Source organism: Mus caroli, chromosome 8 (assembly GCF_900094665.2).
Source record: "Mus caroli chromosome 8, CAROLI_EIJ_v1.1, whole genome shotgun sequence".
Classification (NCBI taxonomy): Eukaryota; Metazoa; Chordata; class Mammalia; order Rodentia; family Muridae; genus Mus; species Mus caroli.
Window position 1 is genome coordinate 6,587,530 of NC_034577.1, and position 27,651 is coordinate 6,615,180.

A 27,651-nucleotide genomic window follows, 5' to 3' on the forward strand; every position below is an offset into this window, starting at 1 on the left:
AGAGAGAGAGAGAGAGAGAGACAGAGAGGGTCACACACACCATCCCAGAATTAACAGAACATTCTCCACTTTTGGCAAAATACAGACAAGCAAACTTTTCAGAGCTGACACAAAACCAAATTTTAAGGGGGCAGACACATCTTGTATTTTGTCCTGGCAAATGAATGCATTTCAGTCCTGGCATGCTTTCCTAATGTCCTGCGCCCAAACTCCCAATTTGAAGCCTATTAAGGCAGAATATCTAATGACAGAGACAGAGAAGACTGTACTGGCTTCTGTAGCTTTAAAATTGGTCACCCATTCCGTCTGGACAATTGCCACAGTTGCCAGGACTGCATGGCCTTTGTTCTGGTGGGATGTCCGAGGGGAGCCCCTGTGCAGTGCACATTGCCATCCGGTTCCCTGCGGTCTTACAGAAGTCTGGGCGGAAAAGTTTGAAGCGCTAGACCCTTTCTCGCATCCTTGGAGAAGGGGAGGGGGTAGGACCCCGAGGGAGGGTGGCAGAGCCAGCCTGGGAGGCGCGGTCTCTGCGAACGCGTGAGAGCGCGTGAGAAGGAGGGAGGGAAGCGGGGCGCGGCGGGGAGGCGGGAGGGCGCCAGGACCAGGCGACCGCCCTGTTCGTTGCGTGGAGACCCAAAGGAACCAGGAGGACCAGAAGGGACGGAACCCTGCTGTGGACTGTGTAGGGAGAGGGGCGGAGCTCGGACCCAGTGGCAGGGACGCGGCTGCGGCCCCGGAGGGGCGGGGGCTGCGAGCTGCCAACGGGTGGAGTCGGGGTCCCCATCGCGTCTCAGCGCAGCACATCTCCGCCAGTCTGCTCCGTGACCCGGCGTCCAGGAGCAGAGAAGAACCGCCGGGACCGTCCGTTGTTGGATCTCGGGGCACCGGGGATCGTTCTTCGGCAGGTAGGGTGGGCAGCAGGGGTCTCGCGTAGGGAACTTGGAGAAGCCGGTTCGGGGTCCTAGAGCATGAAGGGACCACCCTCGCAGGGTCGCCAGCGCTTGTCCCAGCTGCTGTAGTGAGTGCTGGACAGGCATGGGGCATGGGGCATGAGGAGTGGTGAAGCGGTTTCTTATTCCTTTCCGGCAAGGACCCTGCCACCTTTGGGATGTGGGAAAGGAGGCCAAAACCAGAATCCTTCTTAGAACTCTGGATTTAACCACAGGAGGCAAATTTGGCAATTTGTAGAAAGAAATCTCTAGTTGCCATGGGAGATGTGGCGCTGTCACCTATGCAAAGGCTCCTGGGGCGATGGGATGCACTTCTTCCTCTTCTCTGGGGATGGAAATGAGACTTGGGAGAACAAAGATGATGCTGGCAAGAGCTTGCCAGCTGGCGCCTCTTGCACATATCCCTCTGACCCATGGCCTCGACCTCCCATTGTCTTAGAGGCCAGGGACAAAGTGAGGGGCAGGTCAGGACTTGCAGCTCTGTGCATCCCAGGACCACAAAGGCTGCCTTTCCTTTCTTAGTTAAACACCTCGATAAGCAGAAGCCCTTCTTTTAACTAGTCTCTTGGACACCTTCAACATCTTCTGAAAGGAAATAGTGATTTTCAGAGACCTGGCCAGCTATCTGTGCTTTTTCCTCACTTGTGGCTCAGAATGGATTTGGGGTCAGTGTGTTAAGACTTTGTGTTCAACACTTGTCACCTGAAGGGACTATTGATCACTTTAGAAGCCATCAAAAAGCCAGGTCAAGCAAGACCTGGCTGTTCTGAGCTCCCCACAAAAAGGACGGTGTAAGGACCAGTCTTTACCCTCATGTATGTGCAAGGTGTGTGTGTGTGTGTGTGTGTGTGTGTGTGTACACAGGCACGCACGCACGCATGCATGCACGTGCCATGTGTTTCTGAGATGCTTTAAGTAGGACTTTGAGAGTCATGGGAAGTCTCTGGTGTCCTGCCAGGATGACAGTTGTCCCACATTACTGCCAGGGTCTGTGATGCTCTTGTCACCCTGTCGTGCCTGTCCTGAAACATTTAGTTTAGAATCAGGGTAGGCATCAAAATCACCCATGAGATCTTGGAATGAAAACCAGGCTCAGGAGGGACCTCTGCAGGTTCCTCACAGAGCCAGGGTTGCTTCAAGTTTGCTCTTGGTATATTTAAAGGGTTCAAAGGCAGTCCGTCTCATCTATAGGTAAAGCGTGTTCTGAAATGTGTCAAAACTGGTTTAGTTGTTAATATTACAGAGGTATGAGTGATGGACAGTTAACTTTAACATTTCTATGGTTAGTGAAGGGGGAGACGAATGTGAGCCCACAAGACTTATATTTGGTGAACTTTGTGGCAGCCAGAATACATGCCAGTGCTCTGTAGCAAGAATTAATACCATTAACAAAATTTAGAACATAATATTTGTTTACTAAAGGAATAATTACTTTAATCAAAGTGTCATCTCGAGCGCCCAGTGCAATGGTTAAGTTCATCTGTGTCCTGAGAGAAGTGGGACAGCTGTGACAGAAAGAGCCAGTGTGCTCCGTGCACACTAACACAGCTGAAGCGTCTTGTGTTTGCACTTTGTTCTGTAAAGACACCCTTTCCCCACAGTCTGGGAATGTGTCAAGACAGACACTCCAGGGCCTGCAACACCAAGTCGTTAATATTATCTGTGGACAATTCCATATTGTACAGATGAAAGGGAGTGTCTATGGAAAGGGAGCCCTCTGTGGGGCACAGGCCTTCAGCAGGGCAGGAATGGTCTTGAAGGAGACTGAACAAAAATGGGAACACGTCTGAAGGAAAAGTTGCTGTGTCCTGCCACATCCAGGCCCAGAATTCACGTGGAACTCAACCATGTACATGGGTGTGTGCATGTATGCATATGTACATTCATAGCTTGCAGAGAGTGAATGTGCAAAAATAATCAGATACACGTGTGAGGAAATTGCACCAGATTTCAGCTATCTGAAGGAAGAATAGTATTTCTTTTAGAGTCTGTGCTCTGCTGAGCACCTCAACCAGGTGTCTGCCCTTTGCAGATGCCATCACAGGAGGGAATATGAGCCAGTGACAGACAATATGTATGAAGGAATTCTGAAAGTGGTTGTCTCAGGCTCCTACTACTATCCAGGAAGCATCCAATACTCAGAGGACTTGGGCAGTTTCGTTTATTTGTTTTGTTTTTAGTTACCAGCTAGATGTGTGTGGATGTACTGAGTCCCACTGTTGCTGTCTGCCTGGAGCACTAGAGCTGTGGGGAATGGGAGGGGCTTAATGACATGATCAGGAGGAGAAAGCAGCAGGGCAGGAATCCTGCTAGAATGGAATGGGACATTGCTCACTCACCTCCTCTGTCCCCAGGCATCCTTCTGGCCACTTCCTTTTTATACATTCTGGCCTGTATTTGGCACGACTCATTTTCTTCACGATTTCCATTGTGCTTGATGTGAACTTCAAGAGAGCAAGGTCATGGTATTGACATAATCCAGCATACAATTTGATCATGTGCATTAGCAAAAAATGCCAGATAGTGAAAGTGTTTTCAGCAGAAATACAAGGTGGGAAGGCAGCCACAGAGACTGCCCATCTTCCCCAAAATTGCTGAAGGGCTCTTCACAGGGACTCCTCATTCTGGTTTGCCTTTCTTTCTTGGTCTTCGCAGCACTTCACCCATAAGGCAGGCCAAGGGTGGTCATGAATTTCAGGCTTCCTGATTCTAGTCTCCAGATTCCATGCCCACTCCCTTTGTAGACTTCTGCCAGGGACAACGAGACACTCTGTTGGGGCTGTGAGAAGTGACATGAACATCACTTTCTGTTTCCTTTCTCAGTATCTTTCACTTCTATGGCTCCCTGTAGGAGCTAAGTGGTATGGGCAAAACATTGTCTTGTATGTGTCCTGTCCTCAAGGCTGCTTTGCCTTCCTGGCCTCCCAGGCTGCCCTGAAAACTGCTCCCTCAGAAGGATCTCACTGGCCAATCAACTTGCTTCTATCTACCACAGGCAAATTCAAGGGACTGAGCCAACAGTGCTCTGTGAACAGCATGAGGCCATAAGAATCTTACTACCTACTTTTCAACCTGCCACGTCTTTGGAAGTGTGCTGTGACAGCTTTAAAAGTGACATGCATGGGTATCAGTATCATGTCAATCAAGAGTGGACTTTTGATGGTTCTATTTTATGGTTAGCTTGCCTGGATTGCGAAACTCATAAAATGTGTTGGTGAGGCCATCTTAAGGCAAAGACCCATCCTGCATGAGGGCACCACCATCACACAGGCTGGGTGCTTGCACCGAGGAAAACCAGAAAAATTAGAAAGCCAACTGAGTACTAGTTCCTCTTTCCAGTGCTTCCTGGTATGCACAGCCAGGGACCCCATACTACAGTGCCAGATGGAGTTTCTTCAAACTGGGAGTCCAAGTGATAAACCTCTTGTCTCTTAAGTTGCTTCTTGTCTGGTGTGGTCACAGTGATGAAAAACTAGTTAATACATGGTAAGCAACTGAAGCATTCACTAGCTTGAGTTTGAAAAGAATACCGTACACATTTCATGCAGAGTTCAGGTGCTCCTTGCTTGCAACTCTAGGTTCCCTCATGGTTCCTAGGTAGAACAGGATTCTTCCTAGACACGTAGGTCCTGCAGCTCAGGGTCTGAGGCTAAGACACAATTATCTCTGGGCCACTTTTCCTGCGAGTTGTCCTTTGAAACCCGGTGAGTCTGGGAATGTGATTCTGGTGAGTCCTTCCAGCTGGAGTTGTCTCTGTCTCCTACATAAGAGCCTATAAGGATTTTCTTAGATAGTAATTCTTGTTAGTATGATGATAACCAGGAAAACTTGACAATACATTAATTCTGAGAATGTTTAGATTTACATTATCTAATGGCAGCCTGAAGTGATTATACACAACACGGTATTTTCAAATACATTGTTATCTTCCAGTGCCGAGCTAATATTGTGATTTCACCAAGCCTTTCCCCTCCCTCTCCCCCTATGTCCCTGTTATCTCTTCCCAAGTCCCCCCCGCCCGTCTCCCTCCCACCTTCTCCTCGATCATCCCTTCTTTTGTCTTGTAAATTAGGAGCTTGTTTCTATATTTAGCTAGGTATATAATACCTAGCTAAAATATCACACACACACACACACACACACACACACAGCATTTTGACATACATGCCATTTTGTTAACTATTTGCAGCAGACTGACCTGGCCTTTGTCAGTTCTACAGATTTCACCCCTCAGCACCCTGCTACCCACCTTTCTGTACCCTGCAACCCCCCCTTGTCTCAGGTTGGCTCTGTGAACTATCTTCATTTTTCCCTCCACCATGCCCTCTTCGTGTTACCCTCATCACCCCCTTGCCATCCTGTTCCCAAGCACTCCATGGCCCTGACTGAGGTCTGACTTCAGACCATGACTCTTTTTTATCTTCAGCTAGTGTCTGCCTGCAGGACACCTTCCCTGGATGGTATAGCTCCTGCTTTCTGATATGCAAACCTGCTCTCCCTGGCAAGGCACTCTCTGTCTCTGAGCTGAGTCTGTGGTACTGTCCTGTGTTGCCCACAGTTCTCTCATTTATGGGCTCTGTTCCCCTCCCCCGCTTACTATTTCCCATCAGTCATCGGGTCCCCACCGTTTACCTCATGAATATTTCCCATCAGTCACTGGGTCTCCACCATTTATCTCATGAATATAGCTCAGATTACTTTCCCCTATTCTGACCTTCTCTGGCAGCCCAGGTCCAGGCTTCATCATGTTGCCAGGGATCAGGAACCAGGCCCTCATCCATCTTCCTGCTTTGCCCTTCCCCTCGGAGTCAGGCTTACTGTTGCCAGAGTGATTTGTCTTAAATGCAAATTTGGCCATGAGACCACTTGCTGAAGGATACAGCGGTTTCTTGTTGCCCACGGTGTAGACTGCAGGCCCCTCTGAGTCACAGAGTATATCACTCATCCAGACCACTGTCGTAAAGCTGTTCTCCAAGGGATGTTCTCCATGTAGACCTTAGCATTGGTTATCCCATTGGTACTCACTCTCTCACAGGCTGGGTATGAGCCTGTTTTAACTGTGTGCAGCAGAATCCTGCTGAACACATGTTCAAAACCCCCAGGGCCACCATACGTTCCTGCCCTGAGGTCTATGTAGTGCAAGATAACATAGCCCAAAGAATGTGTGGATACTGACTCTATAACCCAAGAGCTTGGAGCATTGCAATCCGGCCCCTTTACAGGATAATTTACATTGAGGATGATTTACTTGGATAGTGACAAATAGTTGAAAGAAGAGAACAAACTGGACATATAAGAAGTCAGTCATGGGGCCGGGGAGATGTCTCAGTGGTTAAGAACTCCAGCTGTCCCTCCAGAGGACCTGAGTCCAGTTCCTGGCACCCACACTGGTAGCTTACAACAGCCTATAACTCCATTCCAGGGGTCCAACATCCTCTTCTGGGCCCCATGGGTACACACACACACACACACACACACACACACACGCCATATACTCATATAGACAGGCATAAATGAAATTAAAATGAGTATATTTTAAGTAAACCATAGATTGACTGAATTGAAAGGGGGAAAAGACATGAGGCATACTATGTCCAAATATTTGATGCCATATCCATTATTCAGATTTTAAGTCTTATAATTTATCCATAAATAGTTAACCATAAATCCATGATTACTGTATTCAATACAAGGAAATTCAATACTTATATCACATAAATATCCCTGTGAGCATTTGTTGTTAAAATATATAGTTGAGGGGAAGGGATAGGGGATTTTCAGAGAGGAAACTAGGAAAGGGAATAACATTTGAAATGTAAATAAAGAAAATATGTAATAAAAAATAAAAATAAAACAAATATATATATATTAAAGGCTAGAGAGATGGCTCAGAGAGCACTTGTTGCTGTTCCAGATGACCAGATTTAAGGACCCACCACCCATATGGGGTGGCTCACAGCCACCTATAACTCCAGCTTCAGGGGATCTTATGCCCTCTGGCCTTTCAGGGCCCCGGCAAATGCGTATAAATGCACACACATAAATAAAACAAATCTTTGAAAAGGTATGCTTGCAGGTGCATCAGGATGAGTTCAAAGTTTAAAGTGGATTATGATGTGTAAAATTCAGTTTTGAAGTCATTTTTATTTTATTTTATTTTATTTTTAGAAATAGCATATTGAAAGTATTTTAATTTCATCGGTTTCTGTTCTAAAAATGAATCTGGGAGTTGTAACCTTCAGGTATGTATAGTATAAACACACACATGCAAATACATCTTTTAAAGAAATGTGCTTGGAGGTATGTATCAGAAGTTTAAAGTTCAAGTTTCAATATGCTAAATTGAATTATTATATATAAAAATCAGCCACGAACTCATTCTCATTTCTCTAGAAAGAACATATCGGAAGCATTTTAATTTCATTTTTATTATCAGAATTGGCTCCTGTTTTGAAATGAATCTGAAGGTTGCAGCCCCTGGTCCATGTGGCTCTCCGTGCATTTAGCGGGCACCTCTGAAACATTCAATCATTCCTGTAAGAATAACAAGTTCTCACTTGGTCACTCATTTCCCTTCCAATTTAGATTCTCAGTTATTAGCATCTCAGTGCTGTGAGGCTGGGAATCCTTGGGTAAAGATAGCCCTCTGGGCTCCCGAATCCTGCTTCAAATTGTCTATTAATATTCCTTTTTATCTTTTTTATTTAGTAAAGAGAAACTCACTTTGGTGATTTGAAACAGTGCAAGATTAAAGGAATACAACCCAAGAAAGAAAGACGCATGTAGTCATTGCACTGTGCAGAAGCAGCTAATAGGGTCTGGACTTAACTAAGATCTGCATCTTCTCCCAGAGGCAGTTTGCTAAGGCAGTAGATGAACTCTGACAGGGATGCTACCTGGCTTGTCTCAGTGTCAGTTATAGCAATGGCCCCAGGCAGGCAAGAGTCACTGTGTATTTTTGAGGAGGGTGTTCCTCCTGTCAAAAGGAAATGCAGGGACAAAGAGTGGAGCAGAGACTGAAGGAAAGGCCATCCAGAGACTGCCCCACCTAGGGGTCCATCCCATCTGTAGACACCAAACTAAGACACTATTGTTGATGCTAAGAAGCGCTTGCTGACAGTATCTTGATATAGCTGTCCCCTCAGAGGCTCAGGCAGAACCTGACCAATACAGATGCGAATGTCTGCAGCCAAACATCAGACTGAGCATGGGGCCCCAATGTGAGAGCTAGGGGAAAGACTGAAGGAGCTGAAGGAGTTTGCAACCCCATAGGAAGAACAACAATATCAACCAACCAGTCCCCCACAGCTCCCAGAGACTAAACCACCAACCACAGAGTACACATGGAAAGAACCATGACTCCAGCTGGATATGTAACAGAGGATGGCCTTTCTGGCATCAACGGGAGGGGAGCCCCTTAGTCCTGCAGAGGCTTGTTGACCCAGAGTAGGGGAAAGCTAGGACACAGAGGTAGGAGTGGTTGGGAGGGTGGCAGAGTGGATAGGCAAGTGTGTAGGGGAAACTGGGAAAGGGGATAACATTTAAAATGTAAATAAATAAAATAACCAATAAAATATGAAAAAAAAAGAGCCACTGTGTAACATAATCCGTAAAGAGACAAGCCTGAGTAGAGAAAGGCTTGAGATGCAGGTCTCTGAGAGGATGGAAATCCAGGACAACCTTCTTAGTCCTTGTCAGCCCAGCAGGACAGACACAGGACTTTGTAGGATTAAATGCAGGATTTAATGGAACAAAATATTCAGGCCTCTCACCCATCCAAAGATCTGGAGGCCTTAATTTTTGTACAGCTGTCATGGAGAAGATAACCTATCGCCTGCGCTCCCCTCCCCCTGTTTTTTTCTGAATGTTTCAGCCATTCTGCAAAAGTCTGGAGATTTACAAAGTCTGAGCTATCTTTTGAATAGCTAAAATGGCTAAATGAAAATAATGAAAAGGAAGTACTGTAATAGGCATAAGTCTATTTAATTATAGGACCTTAGTGGTGACGGGTATGTAGTACGAGTATTAGGGAAAGTGGTTTCCCATCTCAGTTTGTGTTGAGGATTTTGAAATGTTAGGAGAGATAATTATAGAATCATGAGTGGAAAGTGTAAAATCAGATAGGACGTGAATAGCCTGGGAGGCTCTCAAAAGCCAAGCGGTCACTTCACAGTCACCTATCATGTCAGGAGAAAGCAAGAGAAATAACTAGAGATGCCACCCACTCTCCAGAGGGCACTTATGAAATGACATTTATCCAGGAAGCTGCAGGAGACAAACACCCATTTCTTTTGCTACGATCCCCAGCCAGTGGTTGGCTCTTCTCTGCTTGCCTCAAACCGGATGAAGAGATGAGTTGAAGTTGAATGCCATATGACCACGATGAAATGCCCCTGTGTTAGAACACCCTTGGGTTATGCCTCCCTCAGAACTAAAACTGGGGATCTAGGATAATGCATGTCTGAAGTTTTTATGTCTGGCGCATTCCTGAGAGAGTTTTGTTGATGTGGGGATCATTACTGCTGATAAGCTAACCTTGTACATATACAAGCATCTCTCTGAGTTCCCGAATCTGCTCACTGTATGTTTCTGCCACGCTCCAATGCTTTGGTTCCTGTAACTTTTAATGCATCATCTAATCAGGATGTGTGAAGTCTGTAGCGTTTTAGCTTTGTTCCTTTTTGTAACCATCATTTTTGGGACTCGGGGTCCTTTGGGATTCCACATAAACTCTAGAGCACCCTTTTCTGTTTCTACAACACCTCTGGTGTTCTGAGTGGGATTATGCTGCCTGTGGGGGTCTCACTGAGTAGCATGGACATGTCTGAGATCCTCCCAATCCATGAACATAGACTGTCTTTCCCATGCTTACTTTTAATGTTTTATTAGTATATAGTAACTAGATATAACAGTAGGCTCTTTTGTAATATTTTCATACATGCACTGTTGTATGTTTTGGTAATAGTCACCCTCCACTTGCCCCTTACCCCTCCTCATCTCACGGATCGCCTTCTTGTCCCTCCTCCACTCCCTCATCCCAGCTAGTCCTCCTGCTTTCCTACCTGTGTGTATGTGTGAGTGAGACACACTAAGTTCACCAAGTTATCTTACAGGAGCATGGGACATGGACTCATTAACAGTAGCAAGTTCATTTTTATCAGTGAGCAAAGCATATCTCCTGCCTCCATCAGCCATTGATTGCACATAGCATTTTACAGGAGAGCATGGACCCAAGAGCCTTTCCTTCTTCCACAGGACAGGGTTGATGCCCAATTTGGAGAAAGCAGAGCTACTGTGGCCTCAAGAGTCCACCACCCATATCACAGTGGAAGTCAGTATTCCATGTTCCCCTCCCCACACCCCTGCTCTGCTTCCTGCATTCTTTCCACCCCTTTTGCTTGATGTCCCCCAAGCCTTGGAAGAAATATAGTGGATGTGGCTGAGCACAAACTTGCAATTAAAAAAAATACAAACAGAAAAACAATGCATGAAAAGAAGAGAATGTCAACAAAGAAAAAGAAATTATAAGAGAAAAGATCTTTGAACTGTGTTATGCTGACTCTTGTATTGTCTGTTGGGTCACTAAATGATATCTACTTCTGTGAAGTTGTCTCTGGACAGTAATCTTACACACTTGTTTGGGCCTTGAGTTCCCTGCTTTTATGCATACCTTGAGACACATTTTCATTTTCCTGAGACTTGGGTATCTGAGAAATTAGCCAACATTTTCAGTCTTTGCAGGCTGACTCATTTCAGGCAGAGACTATCACAGGTGTTCTAGCTTCTGAGATTGTAATTTCCATGGATATGTCTCTATGTTTTCTAAGTCAGTGGCTTTCCCGTTTCCTTTTTCTGGAAATATCATACTCAGACTCCCTCTAGTGCCTTTCTAAGTTCTCCACAGTTTTCAGCTGCTATCACTGTAAGCCAAGCATGTGTTTTGCTCTGAATGACACTAGTGATTCAGGGCATGGCACTTGCAGTCATACCCAAGGGGGTCTACTCTGCCACTTCCTGTTCCAGTAGTATAATTTTATGTGCTGGTGTTCAGTCAGCTTTTAACAAGATATTTGGCAAATGTTCCAGAATGTCAAAATTGACCTTATTAACTGTAGTTAACATTCAAGTGCAGGAGATGCTGGGTAAGAAGAGACTGAGTCAAGCTAGTTAGTTGCAGAGCAAAACATCAACGGGCCAGCATCACTCTTGAGATCCCAAAGACCAACAGAGTTAAGACACACTTGGAAGGACAGACAAAGAAATATGGTCCCTTCAGGGGAAGCACAGCAGAGGACTGACTGAGACCAAATCATGAAGACTGAAGAGAGTCTGAAGTAAAGACTCATCTGCACACCAACAAGAACACAGCACAGGATGCAGGGAACGACTGCAGCCATGAAGATGACAGGATGAAAGTGTGTTCCATTGCTGTGATAACACCACGGCTAAAGAAACTTATAGAGCCAAGTTTATTTGTATTGTGGGTCCAGAGAATTAAGGTTCACGTGGTGTGGATGGCACGGCGGCAGGTGGCAAACATGTCAGGTGTACCTGAAAACTAACGGCTGAGGGCTCATATCTGGAAGTGAAAAGCACAAAGGAGAGGTGGGGAGCTGCGAATTACAAGAGGCTTTGAAACTTCTAAGACCATCCATCCCTGAAGCCTACATCCCCAGTGGTGTGCTTTTCTAGCCTAGCTGCACCTCCTAATCCTCCATAGCCACTGCCATTAAGTAGGGCCAAGTAGCCCAGTGTCTAAGCTTACGGAAAGACAGTCAAGCTAGCACAGAAGTAGTGTGCTTAGTGCAATAATACAAAGCACAATAATGCAAAGGATGGATGAACCAAAAAAGGGGGGGCACATAGAGCTTCAGGACTGCTGGGCTGTGGATATCTACACTTTCTATACTTTGGATATCTATATATTTTTATTTCTATACTTTGTATCTCTATACATTCAGTGCTGTGCACGTGGCAGGGTGCAGACGTTCTCTGTGTGTGCACACAGGGGAGGCAAGATCCTGGTTTGTCACACAACTTTCCCATGATGTGGTAGCCACATGGTTTGGGTGACACTGATCTGACTCAGCCTCCAGGAGTCTGTGGTATTTGGCTGAAATTGATCCACATTGAGTGCCCACTGGAGAACTTACTCCCTACAAGTGGAAGCATAGTTTGAAACCTGAAATGTTTGTGGGTTGCAGAAGGATTGTCACAACTATTCCTTATACTTAACCTTAGTTATTTTTGAAAATTTATTAATTTAAAGTGTATGTGTGTGTGTGTGTCATGGTACACATCTAGAAGTCAGAGGACAATTATTTGGGAATTGCTTTCCTCCCTCTACCGTGTGGGTTCCAGGGACCACACACACATGTGGTCAGGGTTAGTAGCAAGTGTCTTTACCCACGGATTCCCTCAGACATCTTTAATGAAAACTAGAAAGCCATAGAGAAGATACATACTCCGTGAGTGAATCCCAGCAGCATTGGATCGCGTTATAGCAGGTTATACTAAGATAGAATTTTATGAGCAACATCTGCCACCTCTGAACATTGTGGTTTATTTTTTCCAGTGTGAGGATACAGTGCTCATAACTGAAACTGTGGAGGACTGTTGCATGGGCTGTCGGTCATTCATGTCCGAATGACTCTGTTCTTGGGCATGTGCCAGAAGATATTTCTCTTTTAGTGCTTCTGGACATTGAGGGCTGTGTCTGTGATGTGGTATGCATCATGTCTCTCCTTCCAGGTCTGCCTTTGCTTCTTGGTAGAGAGGTATAAAAAATTCTACATGGAGTGTACCCAGCCAGGGAGAGCACCCTAGAAATGAACATGCTAAATGAATTAACACTGAGAAAGTTGAAATTTTAGGCCAACGGAGATAATTTATCAGGAAGACTTGTCACCTGCAGCTTATGTTTTCAAAATACTAACAGTACAAATGTAAAATGTCAAAGACCCATCTTGATGAGAGAACACTTGGACGCTCAGCACAGTGAGCCACAGAGCATAACACATACAGAACACACAGACAGTCCGTAGACATCAGGGGTCAGTGCCTCACAGCCCCACTGATGAGTCAATATTTATACACATACATTTGTCTTGGAGAATCACAAAAAAATTAATGATGTTTCAAAATGGAATATATTCAGTGAAAATATACTAGAATTGTTAAGGTCCCAATCAGAAGTGTGTGAGGTTTTTTCTCGAAAGGTTTCTATCAGAGAGGTGTGGAGAGAAGGTGTCTTTCATGTAGAGAAACGATCATGCCTTGTTTCATGCTTACTATGGAGTTGACATTGGATGAGTGGGTTGGGTAGAGTTGGGTTTGGAAGATTATATTAAAGTGTGGGTTTTTTTGTAACTCATCAGTAAATGTAAATTTTACCTTAGGAATTCCAAATAAAGAGAAAAACGATCATATCCTCTGTGTAGTGTGTCCTCAAGGAACCAACCAACAGGAAAGATACTTCCCTGGATGTCTGAGATTCTGAATCTAGATGGCATCTCAGTACATACTTTCTCAGGAGATGGGAACAGTTCAAGGTCTTCAACAGGGAAATCCCAGGACCTTTCAAGTGCTCTGCTCACAGCATTTTCCTCCGTGAACAGCGAAGCATGTCTTACTCCTAAATTACAGCTTCCACTTACATGTGCCGTGTGGCTTAGACAGTCATCCCTGCCTTCCACACAGATAATTGCTGCTTGTGAAAGGGATAAAGTCAAACAAAGGAAAAAGTGAGCGCAGACTCTTAAAAAGGAGCTGTGCCAAAGCCACAGGCTAGGGTAACCCTTGAGGTCACAGCTCCTTCGGGGTTTTGTTACTTCACTGGTGTGGGTCAGAGGCTACCGTGTTGATGCTCAATACAACCTGGAAACAGACCTGGATAGCAGTGTATTTAATTGTCTGAATTCCAGATGGTTTAAGAACTCAGCTATTATCCTTGAGAATTAAAAATCTCTGTTAGGGCAAGGGGAAAGGAATACATACACAATTTGTAATGTGCTTGAAATCAATGTCAGGGAGAGAGAGAGAGAGAGAGAGAGAGAGAGAGAGAGAGAGAGAGAGAGAGAGAGAGAGAATGAGAATCTCCTAGCTTCAAGCATTTGTGAACAACAATGGGAAGGAAGTGTTTCGAACAGAAAGCAAAGCATAGCAGAGCCTCCTCCTGTTTAGATATGCTCATACTTCAGGAAACTGAGGCAATGGATGTCTCAAGTCCCTGTCCCTCACTGTCATTCTGGTAGAAGCTGGAAGCCCAGATTCCACACAGGTGAGCGCAGGGTATCTTAGTCAGCAAGGCAGCGGCCAGCAGCAGTTTGTAGCAAGCCCTGGTGGTGTGGAGAAGCCGGCACTCTGTGGAGTGAACCTGCTCCATAAAAGCATAAGAGGAGGGTGACTCCCCTGTTGTGTAGAAATCAGAGTCTCCAGCTCTGTTCTGCTTCTCTCTCCTCCCCTCCCTGCCCCTCTGCATCTGTCTACACACACACACACACACACACACACACCCCAATGCACACACACACACTAACGCACCCCCGCTTCTGCCTCTTCCTCTTTTCCTCTCCACTCTGCTTCTGCCTCTTTCTCTTCTCCCTCTCTGCTGCCTTTATTGATGAGTCTTGTCTTCCATGTTAATCATATTTTCCAGTTGTTCTCTACAATTGTAAAATTGAATGCATACAGACATGAGTTGTTCAAGTGTACCTCACATCTAAATCTGAAAAACATGAAAGGGGGGAAAGAGGTTAAGATAAGAAACATGTAGAACACACATTTCAGGGGAAGCCTCATATATAGCCAAGTCTAAGTACTGCTGTCAGAGTTCACAAAATCTGTCTTAAGAATGGATGTTACAGAGCAGTAGGACTCTCTAGGGCCCAGAATAAAAGCGCTGGGGAACCAGGGGTCTGGCTTCTGTTTGCCTTAAGAAAAGAAACAGTCATTGTATAAAAAACCGAAAATACGAGGCACAAAGTTGTGTGCACACAGGGCTTCAGAGGAGGACTTCTGCACCTCCTGCATTACCCTCTGCCTTGTATCCTCGGGACAGGGTCTCCCGCCGAGCCAGGGACAAGCAGTTTAGCCCCATGAGCTCCTGGCATCCACCTGACTCTCCCTCCCAGTGCTTGTCATGAGAGATGAAGATAGTCACCCAGACAAGACGTGAACAGTGACCGTGTTTGACATGCCAGTGCAGATGAGGAAACTCTCATAAGACTTCACCCCTAGATGAGGGGCCACTGGCTATCCCTGGCTGCCCAGAGGGAGAGTGTCTTTTTCAGGGACGCTCCTTATAGGTGATTTGATCTCAAGTGGTCAGTGTCTAAACACATGTATATACATGTAAGCAGACTCAGTAGGTTATACATACCTACATATATTAGTCATACACATATGTTCAACAGTGAAGAACAGGTTATGCACTTGAGACAGGGAAGAATTAATGGAGAAGGGGGAGACGTAGAAATTATGTCAATGCAGTATTCATGTAGAAAACCTTCATAAAACACTTAAAAATACTTTCCAGGATTTACTCTCTGGATTGGCCTTGTTGTAGCCTGCTTTTGGTCCACTTCTGCTTTGTGTGTGGCCTGACCAAGTCACTTCCTACTGTGTGATGGTCTGGTGTCTGGAGGTCAGTGTGTCTGAGCTGCTTGAGCCATGGTGAGAGTCAAATGATGCGTGTGATGTATCGACACGTGTCACAGGTTCCCAGGTATGCATGAGTGGCAATCACCCTCTCACTGTGGGTCACTTTACATGAAAGAAATCTCATTTAAATTCCAGGACAAAATGTAAAGGAATCGTGCCCTTCCTTATTTGGATTTTAGAGATTATTTTTGAGGTCTCCATTGTGAACCTGGAGTTTCTTATATTTTAAGAACTTGTCAGAAAAACTTCTCATTTGGAGGAAAAAGTAGATTTTTTTTCTTTTGGAATTAGAAAGTTAGGGCATATTGATCACAATTGGTATTTGTCAGAGAGAAAATTAGCTAGTAAAATCCATTGACAATCTGAAACGTTTTCACAATTCATTTAACAGTGATGGAGATTTAAGTTCTCTTCTGTCTTGGGTATATTTAAATCAATAAACGCTTAACTCTCTGCAGTACGGTTACATACAATTTGAAAGCATAGAAGAGAAATTGCCTCCCATTCATGGAGGAGAAAGCCTGCATTCACTCTCAGGGGCAAGGCTGTGGCAGTGGTTGTTTGGGACCACCTACCTGTGTTTACTTGCTGGTTTCTCTTTCCCAGTGGTGATCTGCAGCAGAGATGTCTGACTTTCTGCCCTCTGCTGTCAGCCAGTTGGGAGCCCACCTTGGTTATGATGTAACACATAGATTTTTCTGTATTTTCTCCCTTCCTCCACCCTCCCTCTCTGCTCTACTCTTCTCTCTCTCTCTCTCTCTCTCTCTCTCTTGCTCCCCAATTTCTTATTTGACTTCCTCTGTTTTCTACTTTAGTCCTTCCTGTCAAAAGTATCCAGAGAGCGATCATGCTGAGAGATAGTCATGGGTTGATTGGTCCTCCATATCTCAGTCTAACTGGGAAGGAAAGGATTTCTTCCCAGTGAAACAGTCAGGCAGTTGGGGTCCAGCCGATGGGTGAGCATCTGCTCTGGGAAGTGCAGAGGACAGGACATCAATGTCAGAGACACAGAAGGGAGACTTTTGAGACCAGAACAGGGAGGTGGTTTCTGAGAGACACCGAAAGGAAGGACATAGCTCATTTGTATGGCTGCTACGTAGAGATTTTATAAGACTTAGCACTTTATTGACGTTTCTTTTTGTAAATTTATGTTGGGAGACAAAGCAGAGCAAATGATTGGAACTTTTAAATTGGATTTCAACTTCTTTTAATTATCTACCAATTTCTATTTGCAACACAGTTATCTGCTACACAAGTCTTGTCTCTTGATCCCTTTGGCTGCAGACATAATTGCCTGTAATACAAACATCTTAGGTGTCTGCTTGCTACTTAATACTTAACCCCCTCACCTTCTGTGCAGCTGGCAAGAATACAGTAGCACTCACACTGAAAACTGCCGTCTGTGTGCCTGACAATGCGCCCTTGGACCTGGCATGTGGAACCTAAGTCATTTTCCTTATAAGTGTAATTATAGTTAATGATCTGTTTTGTAAATACAATGGCTTTTCCTTTCTCTGGGCTGAATTTCAATGTGAAAATAATTAGGAAAATAAGTGTGAACTTTGCACATCTCGGAGATGTTCTTATTATTATGCATATTTTATACTTTGTTCTAAATTTGCATTTATTTCATTACAAAAGGTCTCAGATTTACTTAGATCTGTGTAAACATTCACTAAAGACACAAGGAATCTTTTTACTTTGCATTTTCTTGATCTTTCCTCTCAGTAGATGTTTCTAGTGTCATAGATAGTTATTAATTACTTTCCAAATATAAAAGCAAATTGAAGTGAAGACCTAAGCACAGTCAGTATTTAACAATGTCCTGATATTCTGGAATGGGCAACCATTTTCTTTTTCCAAGAATAGGGTCTCACTATGTAACTTTGGCTATCCTGGAACTCACTGCGTAGACCAAGCTGACATCAAACTCACAGAGATCACCTGCCTCTCAAATGCTGGCATTAAAGGCGTGCACCATCATGCCTAGTTAGAATGGGGAGATTTTTAAGAGGCTGTGATGCAGGCCAGGACTGGCTGAGCATGTTGTATGTCCCCAAGTCCCCCCCTTTTCAGAAAGCACAGACTCCTGTGAATGATGTTACAACATCCTACATCACTGCTCCAACATGTCTGCTCATTCTCACTTCCTAAATTAATGAAGAACTGATCATGTAATGATAATGTCAGTGTCTGCTTCCTGCCCATATATGGATTTTAAAGTGTAGTTTAGAAAAGCATCCAGTTTGCAAATGGCACAATCCCCAGAGATGCCAGAGTCTAGGTTTTGTGACTCTTTGCATTTCCTTGGGACACTGTGACAGAGCTCCATAGCCTGAGAGGCTTCAACAAGCCACATGTGTGATGTCACAGCTCTGGGTGTTACTGTCAAACTGAAGGTGTGGGCACTCTTGGCTTCTACTGCATGGAGTAGTGACAAGAATCCATGTAGCCATGTTCCAGTGGCAGTTCCACTGGCAGATGGATTCTTGTCACTGGATTCCATTCTTGTCTTCTGGACTCCAGCTATGTCCCAGTGCCTGCTCTACAACTTTTGCGCAACTTCTTGTCCAAATCATTGCTTCTGGGCCTGTCAGTCAGTCAGGGAATATACATGCACATGCATGAGTCACTGTGCTCTGACTGGGATTTCTGGATCTCACCCGGAACCAGGAACCCATGTTGTGGTGGCTTTCCTGCTCAGCCAGTTCTATACTCTTGAAACAAGCCCTCAAACCCAGTTATGCCAACTATACTGTCTTGGACATGACCAAAATTTTTAGCAAGCAAAATCACAGGAAACAAGCCTCTGAAGGAGACATATTGTGCAACCTTGTCTTCATCCTGGGTGGGCTTGAAGAACACCTATGGAGCACACAGCTGTGGTGCTGGGTCATGTGCACATCAGATGATTAACTTAGTAATGAGGTTTTAACAATAATCTTAAAAATAAGGCCTGTGTACTTAGGACTCTTTGATCAAATGCATTGCACCTAAACTTACGTTATTGAGAAATTTAATTACGTTACTCTTCCACACACTTTCTGGGTGCCTTGCCTGAGCAAACAATACCATTTCTTTTCATAAGCCTGGCAACACATGAGGCTCTGCGTCTCTCCACACTGGAGCTCCAAGAGGGGGCTGGGGAGGGGGCTGCAGAGGCCAGCTGGTGAGTGCAGAATTAATTACAGATCACTGCTCTCAAAAGTGCAGACATGGGTGACCACCCTCCGATGGCAGTGGCAGCTGTCCCTGCCCTTTTAGGTTTCTAGTCACAGGGCAGACACGTCTTCCTTTTCTTTGGAAGCATATGTCGTGAGCTTTGGGATTGGGACCCCAGAAGCTTCCCCTCAGATACCGAGTCTGTAGGAAACTGCTGTTGTCTGAAGGACCCATCGGTCACCAAACTCCACTTTTAAAAATTTATTTATTTATTTATTCATTCATTCATTCATTCATGTAAATAAGTACGTTTCAAAAAAGCAGCTAGCTTAAGGGATGCCCCATGTGACTTCAAGCAGGACGCTTCCAGAGAGAATGTGAGCAATGCTTCCTGTTTGTATTGGATTTGAGGTGGGGAGAGAGGGCAATATTCAGATGCAGCCAGAGGACTGCTGTGTTCAAGGGAGCCGTTTTTATGAAGTTGGAAAAATGGATTTCATAACTTGGCAATAAGATTTGCATGCTAGTCACCTCAAAATACAATTCACATATTAATACGCTCGTAGTATAGTTTGCGTATTAGTTCCAGTTTCTCACTCCACCTCCCGTGTTTGAACTTTGGTGAAAGCATCTCATTAATGGATGTGCTGGATAAGCTGGGGATATTCTGTTATATTTCTGCCTCTAGTGTTCACTAAGTCTCAGAGTCTGCTGTCAATGCCCCCTCTAGCATCTTTCTTCCATCCCCAGGAGAAGCTGAGAAATGCCAGAGTCTGAGCTCTGAAGTGCTGATGAACCGCAGGCCTTGAGTCTTACTTTCAGCAAACACTGTTCTTGTCTGCTTGCTGACAAATAAGGTCAAGTTGTTGAATTTGGATGAAATCACAAACCCCTGTGAGGCCACAGATGGCGAGATAATTACCAAGAGACTGGTGCCTGCAGCCCCACTGCCTTTGACAAAGTGGCTCATGGCTTTCAGCAAGCAACACAGCTTTCCAAGACAAACTTCTGCAAAAGCAGCTTTGCACAGTTAGCATGTGCAAACAAGGACTTGGAACTATGTCACTAAAAACCCTCCTGGACTTAAAGGAAAACACTGTTTTCAGCTTTAGCAAACCGGGCGTTTCACAAGGTATTCAAGTTTAATTGATAAGACACAGGTCAAGTTTAGAGTCAGCTTCAATGTGGTAACATTTTCCCAGTACCTGTGTCCCAGCTTTCTTTTGTTCAGAGTGCATTGTGTTGGGTAAGCACACACTTTGTTCCTCAGGTACCCTGATCTCTAGCTTGCAGGTGTTTGCTTAATGAATCACAGACTTCCGTGCTTATAATTCCCTATAGATTCCCCTTTTAGGAACCATTTCACCTGTATCATTGCAAGCATTCACAACAGTTTGGGTGTCTGCATTGATCTGCAGTGAGTGGCTGAGTAGCCACTGCATGGGAAGTGGCTTTGCCAGCCTTCCCGGGCCTACAGTGCATACATGCCCAAGCCATTTCTGTGAAAGCGAGCTCTTGCCTGTCAGGGGTGTAGGCACCAAAGCAGCACTAACATGCCTGCCTTCTTTAGAAGATATTCTTAGCTTTCTCCTTGGCTTTCCAGCGCTCTATCTTGGCAGGTGTGCCAAGGACAGAACATGGCTTGCTGTGACCTCTATGATGCCCTGGCAGCATGTGTCTCTGGTGTGACTTCCTCCTGGCAGTTGACTTTCTGGCCTGTTATTCCATTATGTTTAACACATGGGAAATTGGTACCTGCAGGCTACCCATGAGTCCACTGTCACAACAGGCTCACACAGAAGTGAAGTTTAACACTTAGTGAAGACAACACTCAGTGGCCTGGGGTAGGGTGTGCACTTGTCATTCAGAGAGATCTCTGATGGTGCAGGGTTTTATCCTAACTGAAAGCACTGTAACAGGAATGAGGATACACACACACACACACACACCAGGGAACAGACTCTGCACTCGCCAGATGGCACAACCTGGGGCTATTTATGGAGATCTGAGGACAGAATTTGGAACAACAAACAGATACAATGCCAAGAAAAAGGCAAGACGCTAGGACGGTGAGGAAGTGAGATGTTTAGCTATCCTGAAACAAATGTGGCAGGGCTGAAGTGTGCGCCCCTGTGTTAACTAGGAAATGCACAGTCCTTGATGATAATGCTCCGTGGCTGGCAGTGTCCTCTCCTTCCCTTGCCTTCTTTCCATTCCCTTCAACTACATTCCACTTCTTTGCCCTTCTTACATCATTCTTTTTAGTACACACATCTTGTGTGTGTGCACACGTGCAAGCATACGTGCGAGTATGCATGTGCTTGTACATGTATGTGAGCCTGTGTGGGGATACCCAAGGTTGGTACCCATTGCTCTCCACTTTAGTTACTGAGGTGGACTCTCTCCCTGCACCCAGAGTTCACCGATTCTCTCTAGTCTAGCCAGTCAGCATCACCCAGGGATCCCCATCTTGACCTCCTGGATGTTAGGATTTCAGTGGCTTCCATACTTCCTTTATTTTTAAAGATCTTTAATTTTTTTTTAATTATGTATGTGTGTATGGGTGTGTGCAAACTAGTGCTGGTGTCCATGGAGGTCAGAGGCTCCGCAGGTGAGCTAAAGTAGGTGATTGTTAGCCACCCAACCTGAGTGAAGAAACCGGAGTGTGGGTCACTGTGGGAAAAGCGAGAGTTCTAACCATTGAACCATTTCACCGACACAGTCTGCCTGTATTTACAGGAATGTTGTGTGGCAAGTACTTTTGTCTGCCTGTGCCCCTCTCAGAGTTAACCTTCCAGGCAGGGTCTGAAGTTGTAAGTCTGGCAGCAGCCTCCCTCCCCTGGAAGCTCCTCCCATTCTTTTGTAGTCACCAAATTATTCAGAACACTTGCTCCAGGAAACCCTTTTGTTCTGACCCATTCCAACTTCAAATAATCCCCTGGCTCTAAATACTGAGCCCTTCTGCCAAGCTCTCCTAATCCTCAGCTGTCAAATTGCTGCGTTTGGCATCTGCCCTTAATATGTCTCACAGGTAGGTTTGCTCTGGTCTCTGATGATCCCTGGTTTGTGGTCACTAGATTAATGGAGCGTGCATGCAGGGAGAAGGGTGGGGCTCTTTAGGTTCCAACCCCCAAGAGGAGCATGCAAGCCCCGCCCCATTGACTCAGTTTGGATAGCTCACACATTTCCATTTGAAGCCTGTTTTGTAGTAAGCTAAAGTGTTCCTGTTTGGAAGCACAGGGCATCCATCCCAGGGAGGAAGGGACACCATCTCTGTGTAGTCGTGGACTTGTGCCCCCTCCCTCATTAAAACAGTAGGGAATTGAATCCTCTTTGTTCACCAGAGGTCACAGTGTTCACTGTGAAAGCTGATGGGGTGTGGATGGGCTTGGGGTGGGGTGCACAAGGGTTGTTTTGGGGGTTTAGGGGCTTGTGTAGGGTATCCTTGGGGTCTCCCTATGAGCCTAACACTTGTGGATTATGTAACTGGATGAGGAGAGTAAATTAGCATAGATTCCTTTTTTTTAAGTCTCATTTTGAATAATGTTCTTTAATAATTAATGCTGATTTGATTAACCACCAAGGCTCACATTTATAATTCAGAGGGAATAGTAAGCGCCTGGTCTCACTTTCCTTTGTTCAGGTGACCTGGTCTTTGATAACTTCAGTCAATGGATGTCCCTCGACTCCATGTCACGTGGGTGTTCTAAGGTCCACTCCTTCAGGTACAGAAAAAGAGCCATCATTTGTTGAAAAATGTTTCCTTTTTTTTTTTTTTTCCCCCCACTGGGTGTTTCTTTTTCCCACTGATTCCCTGCCATGCCCAAGAGATCAGATGAGCCTCTCTTCCCATTCCCTGCAACCCTCAAAGGAGCTCAGACCTCAGGCACCTGGGCACAGCCTGGGGCTATTGCAGCCCTGACCTTTTTCAGGCTTTCTTCCTCTTGCAGAGGCCAGGAGTTGAGGAAGCATAGCCTCTCACGTTCCCAGGTGCGAAATCAGAAGACCGGGCAGGAAGAAAGCAACTAGGAACTGTAGCATTGTGAATGTGGGGGAAACCATTAAAAGGGAAGGAGACATAACTATAAGCCACCCAAAAAACAGCACTGCTGACTTAAAGCTGGGCTGGGCTGGGCTGGCACTGAAGGGCCTGGCTTATCTATGTTCATGGAAATTTTTTTCTTTTTTTATTGAAATTTGACCTGAGTATATTATTTGTTTTAATCATAATAATGGAATGCAGGCATTTTAAAAACAGATATTTAACCTTTCCACGATTTTTCCATGATTTTATTCACATATATATTCTATATGAATAATAGATTTCATTATGAAATTTTCATGCAGACATGTAGTAATGTGTCTGGCACCTCCTGCATCTCCCCAAATTGTCTCTTTTCTACTTTTCTGACCGAGATCCTGTGTACATATAAGACACATTTGTCTTCTTGAGTCTGGCTCATTTCAGTTAACAGGGGTGATTTCCAGTCCTATCCATTTTTCTGAAATAACATCATTTCCTCCTCACGTTGCTTTTGGCCAGAGAGTTTCTATCAGCCATAGACAAGCAGGTTAGGAAAGAATGTCCTCAGAGTGTCTAAAGACTTTTATCAAGAAAGGACACTGAACTCTGTCAAATGACTTTTCTGCATCGATTCAGATGATCATGTCATTTGCTTTCCTTATTCCATTTTGAATTTATTAGATTCACACAGCCTGAATTACTTTTTTTTTTGTCTCTGGAATGATACTCACTTGATCATAGCATATAATCTCTTATGTATTCTGATGAATTTGCTTGGTGAGAACTTTACTCATAAATTTTGCATTCCAGATCCTAGAGGGAATTGGTCTACCATTTCCTTGTGTGTGTGCGTTGGCTTTTCAGTTTTGTGGCCACAGAATAAGCTTTGTAGAATTACTTACCTATTTTACAGAGCTTTTGTTCTTTGATTTCATTTAAATGTCTGATGGGGTTTGACCTTGAACACATCTAGCCTTGTTTTACTTTGCTAGGCAATGATCATTGCTTCAATCCTGTTGCTGATTGATCAATTCAAATTGTTTATATCTTGGAATAATTTTTATAGCCACACATGTTTTAACATTTACCACTTTCCTCCAGATTTCCCAAAGCAGTGGAATACATTTTTTTTCTCTTCATTCCTTAGGATCTTCTGGATCTTGCTGGTTTCTGCTTGAATGTTCCTCTTTTTCTCTGGATTTTGACTGATTTCTGAGGGACAATCATCAAGGGGTATGCCCCAGAGCTTATGACTCCTAGATGCCCAAAGGTGGGGTTGGTCATGCAGAAAACCGGTCCATGATGCTTTCTGTGAGGTTTGGACCATAGAGTCAAATTCTGGATCTAGAAACTTTAGCTCAGTGTGCAGCATGTATTTACAAGCCATGCTTTGTAATGAAGCTTCAGAGACACTCGGGTGAATTTGGCTCTGCCATGCTTGGCAGGTATTCCATGCATGCATGCTGTGGTGTAACATGTCCTCGAGGAGAGAGAATCTCCCCAGAGTTGTTTCTACTCTGTGTCCTTGCCTCATGGTCAACACAACCACTTGTACAATATATTCCAGTGAGTTTTGTGAGAACTTACCAGTCCTCATCACAAAGAGGAATTTAATCTTGCCATGCTCAGAATTGTACCTTGAACCTATGTGAATCCTTCCTATATTGGGGCATTGGTGGGAAATGTGGGGTATTGGAGTCAACCTCTAGATAATAATCTATTAGAGTACCACCCCCGTCCCTTGTGCCAACCAGGTGACATAAATGGCAAAAATGATGAAGGATGCATGTAGAGAATATTTTCAGAGTTAGAAACAACAGAATTGCAGAATGGCACTTTCTGCTAGAGAGCATTTAGAGGCATCAGGTTATGAAATGTATTTTGTGTCTTAAGTGAGGCAAAGATCAAGCTCCAGCTATAGCAGTAACATGTGAAATCTCCGTGGTATCCATCAAGGTCATATATGAGGGAAGAGAAGGGCAGGAGCTGCAGTAGACTAGACCAGCACATATACCCTGGAGGGAGAATCCTGTGGAACGAGTGTCGTAGGTGTTTCTGATTTGTTTTTCTAAGAGAGTGTGTCTGTGTTTCCTGTAGTGTTGTGAGTGTTTCTGGTTTGCCTTTCTAAAAGAGAATATTTGTGAGTGTGTTCCAATAGTACTAAAATGCTTTCAGAATCCAGTAAATAATTGTAGATGAAAGATAAAACATTCATCGAGGTGATGGATGACTCTGAAAAATGAGGGAGACATATAATCAAGTCCATTTCTCACGAAGATTCAAAGCTCTTTGTATGCAGTACCATGTCAACTTTCTAACCCCAGGGTCTTTGCCTTGTCTGGTGGCTGCATAGACAGTGATAAGATGTGTCTAATGAACTAGGTGTCTCACCAAATAGCGATTAATTAGGAAAAAAAAAGATTTCTATTTGGGATGATAATTTATTCATTTTAAATTAATTCATATTTCATTGAATTAATAATTGCAATGAATGAAAAATGCAGATGTCCCTCCCTAGTGGCTTCATCTGCCAGAGTTCAATGGAATAGGCACAGTGCTAGGTAAACGAGTCCTTGATCTTATTGCGGTCCTCACTGGAGCTCAGCAGAGCTCCCCTCTGCCCCCGCTTTTGTACAGTTGTAAAAGCAGATTTTACATTTGTTCAGATAGGCTGGTCACTGAGTATGTTAGAACACTGATCACTATAATCCACACACAGGAACGGAAACACTGGCTTTGCTGATCTTAAGCCATTCTTCAGTGTTGCTTTTTGGCTGGGGCATCCTCTCATTTGTCTGTAGGACATTCTTGTGTCTCAAAAAGGTACTTTGTTTCATTGTATCAGTAGGAAGTTCAGAAAGTCAGCTTCAACAGAACATTATCTTAGTAACATCCTTTCAGGGAATTCTCAGAAGTTAAGTTCTGTCCCTTGGATCACTGTGTCTATTTTTTATTGAAAGCAGAAAGAGTCATGTGGATTATTCAACAGCTTCCAGAAGGTGACTGTCACATCCACATGACACTCATTAGGCTCAGAAGAGTCACCAGCCTCAGATTATTATTTTCTTGCTTGTGCTTAGACATGTTAGGCATCTAGTGTGCGTTGTAATGAAACAAAGATAAATCTGGAAAACAAGTCATGCTGTCCTCAGAGTCCCAGATACCTGGAGCGTCCTCTTCATGTCCACATGTAAGGGACTCAGATCCTCCTATGAGAAGCAGTTGTTTCTCAGCTCCTCTTATGAGTGTTAAGGGGTCAGTCTAGCTGATTTTACTTCCTTCTGGGATAAGCAGCTGGGATTCTCAAGTCTGCACCCTCAAGGTCTCTTGGACTGCAGGCAGCAAATGTCCACATGGGAGTAGAATGGTGGCAGGCAGTAGTTTTCCATGTTATTTTATCCAGGTGGAGATGGTGTGAATAGAAAGAGAAGCTGCCAAGGAGCAAAAGGGCTCAACTCTCTTCATGTGCAATCTTTAAGTGTAGCCTTGGAAACACAGCAAAAACCACCCAGATCACTTGGTTGGGTATTCCCAAGGTTTACTTTTCTCTTCTCTACTCTACTGCACAGTGCTGGGCTTGCATGGTGACCTGTACCCATGTTGGACCTGTAGCCTCTCACTGACTTCCTATGATCCATGGTTGTTACTTTAGGTCTACAGTGCCACGGACCAGGCCTAATCGGCCCCCCACAACCCGTGGGAATCAGGGGTTCGGACAGATGGGCATAGAGTCAGTGGGAATTAACAGACAGACTCGACACAAGGGAGTGTGGATCTGTATGTAATTTGTCAAATCGAGCATCAAACTTTTTATACAGAAGAAAATAGGGGAGTTGAGTGACACGCCGGCAAGGTACAAAGTGGTTATTGGATTCTAAAACAAAGGAATTCAAACATGGAAGAACTGGCAGGAACCAACTGGTGTAAAACTCAGTGTTAGCAACTGGGATCAAAAAGCTCCACCTAAGGTCCACTTAATCTTAGACCCAGGGTCAAGGGCTTCGTGCCCTTGCCATAGTTCCTACTCTAGTCTGTTGAATAGTCCACCTTCCCCCTAGGCCATTGTAAATACTTGTTTGTGTATGGGTGTAACTCAGCTAAGTTCTAAGTATCTACTCTGGTTCCTTCTTAGATCACAAACTTCCATCTTCCTAGATAATGGTAAATTTCTGTGTAGGGCAGTGACTTAGCTATCCATGCCAAGAGTCGGATCAAGGACTGCCTAGAATCTAACTTAGCTATCTGTCAAAATATCAATCCTTAGGAGCACTTGTGATAAAGCAATATTAAGGGAAAGCACACAGATCCGTTTAACAGCTGAAGCAAGGACATTGGGGCATTCTTTATACAGGATGCCACGGTTCCAGGACTAAGTTTCTATGAACTTTTCGCCTAGGGACAGCGCCCACCCAGTTTTTCAGGGTCTGTTGTGCTTGTCACTACTGGAGTGGATGTAGCACTACAGAGGGCTTTGTTTTGCTTTGTTCTTGCATTCTAGATGTTCTAGATGAGGGAGAAGAGTGAAGACTCTCACACACCCTTTTCAGTATCCATTCTGCAGACTGGGAATTACTGAGTAACTTCATGCAGCTGTATGAGACAATGTGATATGTCTCTTACATGGCTGATGTCAAGCCAACACTCAAGAGTTTGTTGCTTTACTGGAGTTTAAGTTGTTGAGGCTAAAATTATGCTATTGAAGAGAGTTTCTCTCTAAGAATTATAGTAAATGTCTTCATTAGAAGCACTTTAGCCGGGCGTGGTGGCACACACCTTTAATCCCAGCACTCGGGAGGCAGAGGCAGGCGGATTTCTGAGTTCGAGGCCGGCCTGGTCTACAAAGTGAGTTCCAGG

General features: G+C 44.5%; 1 protein-coding gene across 1 annotated transcript in view; it reads left to right on the top strand.

The window, feature by feature from the left end:
* The first annotated feature begins 646 nt into the window (after window positions 1-646).
* Myo16 (myosin XVI) overlaps window positions 647-27,651 on the top strand; it is a 479,021-nt gene continuing 452,016 nt past the window's right edge. Inside the window, exon 1 of the mRNA XM_021170663.2 lies at window positions 647-905. The gene's annotated coding sequence lies outside the window, so the exon portion shown is untranslated. The remainder of the gene's footprint in view (window positions 906-27,651) is intronic.